The sequence below is a fragment of the Etheostoma cragini genome, chromosome 19 (genome assembly GCF_013103735.1).
Source record: "Etheostoma cragini isolate CJK2018 chromosome 19, CSU_Ecrag_1.0, whole genome shotgun sequence".
NCBI lineage: Eukaryota > Metazoa > Chordata > Actinopteri > Perciformes > Percidae > Etheostoma > Etheostoma cragini.
Window position 1 is genome coordinate 11,592,426 of NC_048425.1, and position 5,191 is coordinate 11,597,616.

Genomic DNA, 5,191 nt, shown 5'->3' on the forward strand with positions numbered 1-5,191 from the left:
GATTTTGTCAAAACATTCACTAAATGCTTCACTTTGTGTTTTATTAAAAACACTACTGACGTTCACTTTAGTGTTGCGCTGTTCAGGTGAGTATAAAACAATTTCTGTTTCCAGCATGATGGTTATTTTCCAGAAGCTGTCAAAGTGTGGCACCAGGAAAAAGTAGTGCATTTTCTTGAAAGTGAACATGTGTGCTACATCTGTTCTGTTACAGTGCTTAGTAACAGCGTCTACACACACAGCTGGTCAGCTGATGCACAGCGTTCAACAAATCTGTTCCACTAACACCCGTTATTTCAGCTTTGTTCCTAATTTAGCCCTCTGCTCAGCGTGCATGCGTGCGTGCCTGCCTGTCTACAATGACCTCTGCAGTGGCCTCCTGTGTAGACGGGGACTCGTAAAGGGCACCATACTGCAGGTATACTCCACACTGAATAAACCCAGGAGCCCAGTTTAGACAAGCCGATGATGGATCCGATGCCGTACGCTGTGAGCACATCAATCCTGTTCATTCCAACGCCAGCTCCCCGCTGGCTCGTCCTCACATTTTGTTCTCTTCACAAACTGACAAACATACATGTCCACATCCGCCCACAAGGAAAAGGTAAACACTTCTCTGTGATGCATAGAGCAGCTATATGTACAGTAGGGCAGGGCAATAGGGAGAAAATCAGATATCACAGTATTCTTGACCAAATACCTCAATATTGTGGCAATATTCTAGGGTTGACAATTAGTGCTTTCACAAAATACCTTCACACTTAGATTTTAGATGAATAATCACTAATTTGGACGTAATAATAAAAGAGCTAAAGACGTTTCTAGACGAATCTAAGACGTTACCTAGTCTCATATCATGATATCGATATAATACCGATTTATTGGAAAGCCCTAATTTACAGTATATCCGACTATGAGGGTAGGTATTATATACCAATGTACATTGACATTGCACCGATAAGTACGTACAGGCTTTTTTTATCCTGTCTTTTGGTACAAATGATGTTTGATCAGATTTTTGGTCATGAAAGATTTGTGGTTTTGTTCTTAATCATTTCATTCTTTTGAAGGCTTTCTCAATGCACAGCTGTATAATGGTAATGGTATAAGGCCTAATGATTTGATGTCTTAATTAGCCAGTTGACAACTATGTAAATGATGTCACTGAGCCATACTTATATAGCACAATAGCAAATATTTTGTTGGATTACAGCATTTAAGGGAAAGTTCCTAACTAATTCAAACTAAATAATTCCCAAACTAAAGTGATTAGTGTAAGGCTGCATTGGTTTTCAAAGATAGTAACTGTGAAAGCTGTCATGCCACAATTCTTGATACAGTATATTCCAAAAGGAAGTTGTGCCATTGCACCTTTTGAGACAGCCTTTTCATATTTGTTGACTGTTTGTGTGTTCGTCTCTCTTTAGCACACACAGTGACAGGCGACACTCCTTGATGATAGCAAGCAGCAATATGTTGGACAGGTAATTGAGGTGAACTGCAATCTAAGTTCTATGTGATGACTTGATGCTATTGCCAACAGTGGAGCTTCTCCTCACTCTCCCACATGAAAAAGGTTTGAAGAGGATTTAATGTTTAATCTCAGTTTTTAAATAAAACATGCTAAATGTTGGACCATGAACTCCCTGTCTTACCTGCTGCCTTGTATGATGGGTTCAACTGTAGGACAATCCTAGTGGCAGAGAAGAGCACTCAGAGCAGAGTCGTCCCAGTTACAGTAGAGTGCTTACCCTTTAGAGGAAATCATAAAAGGGGCTCTACTTAACTAGGGGTCAGCTTTCTGATAGGAATGCTACAGTGGCCATTCTTTATTAAAAGCCTGAGATCATTGATAAATAAGAGGCAGGCATGTGATACATGAGAAACAGCAATGTTTCATACTTGTGTTTGACGGTAGGGACACACTGTGTGGATTTTAACCTGCGAGGGAGATGTTAAAGAAGATGCACTTTCTCAGCTATTTAGATAACAAAATGGCCTTCAGGCATTAACGAAGCTAACAAGTGTTCACATTAGGCTCTCTCAAGATGGGACGTGCCTTGTTGGCAGGATGTGTCAGGGAAAACCTAGTTCCATTTAGGAGCCTTTGGAGATGATATTGCTCTGAAAACAAACCAATGCTGAGTGAGAGGGAAATGCAAAAACTATGTTGCTGAATTGTACATATGCCAGTGTACATATAGGATGATACCATGGCTGTACCCACCGTTGAGGTGACAGCTGTCTAAGCCTCTGTATTTTCTCTGAGGTGTAGGCAAATTTCACTTAATAAAGTAATAAGTGGATGATTGTCATTCTTAAAAGACCTTTACTCAACACGGTGGTTCTTTGATTAGTCCGTGCCATTTATCATCTGACAAATAGCTCCTGTGTGGACCATCCATCTTGAAGATGTTTCACTTATTATGTACGATATACAGTATATTTTTATTATTTTTATGGAGGCCGTTAACATTTACATATAAATATCAATTGACCCTGTTTTTTCCCCCACCGAAATGAAAAGACAAGATGACGAGACAATGAAATTGAGAGAAGGTGATAGAGATGAGAGAGGAAGAGCAGGTGCTGCCCACGTTGCCCACGACAGGATTGACATGATGTCCCTGCGCTGATCATCACAAACAAACTGACCTGATCCAATTCAAGCAGTGCGATTAGCACAGATGTATATGTTCCCAGTTATTACAGTATATACTCAATTTAACAACACAAACACATAGTGTAATAATAACCTACAAACACAGATTTTTATTTAATTTATGTTTGAGATATTTCTACAATTCAAATCCAAAATAATCCAAGCTCAAACATAAAGATGAAACAAAGAAGCTTTTTATATGTTTTTACTAAATTATTTGTTGTACTTTGGCAGGAGAGACAAACGAGAAGTCCCAGAGAAAGGGACAGGCAGTGAATAAGAAGGTGAGAGAGAAGATCATAGTTAGATTTTAGTAGTGTCTGTACTGTGAATTAACTTGAAAACTAATTAAACATTATTGGCAACATTCCTTTTTAGAAGGTTATTTGAATTTGAGAGAAGGAGAGAATAGAATGCAGTATTGAATGCGGAATTAGATGATCACAGCTATGGGTTATACAATGATGCAATAACTAGTATGTTTGAATAAATAAGAATGTTGAGGTGTCATGCTATTATAAATTGGAGTCCCTGTAAAAATTTACCTCAGTATCTCCCACACTCCCACAGAGGACACCTGGACAGCTCTGAAGCTCGAGGCGGGCCGTGGCAAAACCACCGGTCAAAGCTCTGCAGACCCTCAGTTACACACTGATTACACAGATAAGACTGACAACATGCGTGATGCTAATTTCCTTTCATTTTCATCTTTTTTTTTTCCCGACTGTGGTCAGGCTTCCTGTGGGGCTCGGCGCCCATCTCAGTTCTGCTGGGATGGTATACTGTTGATGTGAAGGCCAATCACCTGGCCGATGGGCTGGAGAAGTGCAAGCTCTTCAGACGTCTACTGGTTACATGTTTAACTTTGCTTCTACAGCATTTCACTGAAATGACAGAACAGTTATCCTGTATGTGACCAACCCAGTAAGTAGCCCACTGGTGACTTGAAGTCTAGATGTCTTGGCTCAATGGTGGAATAGTCTGTTCCTACGTGCATTTACTGTAAGTATTGTACTTAAGTACAAATTTCTGGTACTTTTACTTTACTTGAGTAGTTACATACGACTTATGGTGGTATTGCTACTTTTACTAAAGTAAACTTTCTGAATACTTTCTCCACCACTGGTGGGTTAAAACCAGGCTAACTCTGTCTGAAAGTGGAAGTCTTTGAGGGATCCTGGTCCCTTTGACATCTAAGTACCTACCTAGATGTTATACTGTTGGGACCTAGATGTCCAGAAGTCTTTTTACTTTTCTAACAAAAATAGCTTTAACCTGCCTAGACACCTGCAAGTCACCGAGTCAGTGATTACTGGGAGACATCTGAAAAAGTTTCACACTTCAACCTGTTCCAGCTGGGTGTTAGCCCTTCATGTTAAAAAAATCATGCTCCCTGTGTTTTGAGCTGTTTGGGGAGTGGCCTGCAGCTGTTTTGGTGAACTGTATTCTAGGGAGACATAGGCCGTCTCTCAGGGGGTAACCCTGGCTTCTCGGAGCCTCTGCTGATGGTGGGTGTTTGGGCTGTGGGGAAGGCTCAGCCCCGCTCTGAAGCCCTGCATGGTAACATCATGTGTCGTTGTGTGGAGGCAAGCCACCGCGGCTCAGTGGACTTGTTCCTCTGGAGCTTGAGTGGCTGCTGACAGCAGAGTGCGATTATGATGGGCCGGTCTCCAATGCTGCCCAGGAGTCAGGAAGTCTGGGTGCCAGTCCGCCTCAGAGCTCAACTTCAGAACTCTGATGTATCTGATGTAGGATGCTGTGGTAGGATACACACACCAAACTCCACCAATCTGTCCTCTACAATTGGATTCTAGTTGGACTTTTTTTAAATTGGTCCCAGGATGTTTGGTGTCACCCTCATTTTAGGATTACTAATCCCTCCTTGAATATAATATTCTATATTTGGCATAATACCGCATTGATAATTTCTTATTTATTCAAATTAGAGAGATTTGTTTATAGATGAAGGGAAATTTAGATTAATCTTTATATTGAAATTTATATTTTTATATTATGCAGGTTTTCTGCAGGTTTGAACAAGTTAAATGAGAAACTCTGAGTACCCGCAGAAACCCTGGTTATAGTTGTTAGGCTGTAAATTTATTTAACAGTATGTATTGTTACAATAAAAGTTAGAGATTTACTATAACTTTCCACATTGTTTTTGACTATTTATAAGGACGTATTAAAACTTAAGTCCAGGAAAAAAAACATTGACTTTTTTTCATCAACTTTTTGTTTCTTGTTTCTTTATCAGTATTGGTGTGTCTCTCCCCTTTCTCAGCCCTCATATTTGCTTATTATTTTTGATAAACTAATTGCATTGATAATTAGCTTGGTCTGTGTTAGTTAAATTCATTTTATATACAAACTGAATTCACAGAACTATGATTTATGAGAAAAACAGATCTCTTGTTTGTTTTTTAGACTTAAATTTCATGAGCTGACTATGGGCGTTGCCTCTTTCTCTTAATCCAATCGGATTTTGCCACAATCTCCCTGAGCCAATAATATAGTTGCTGTCGAACT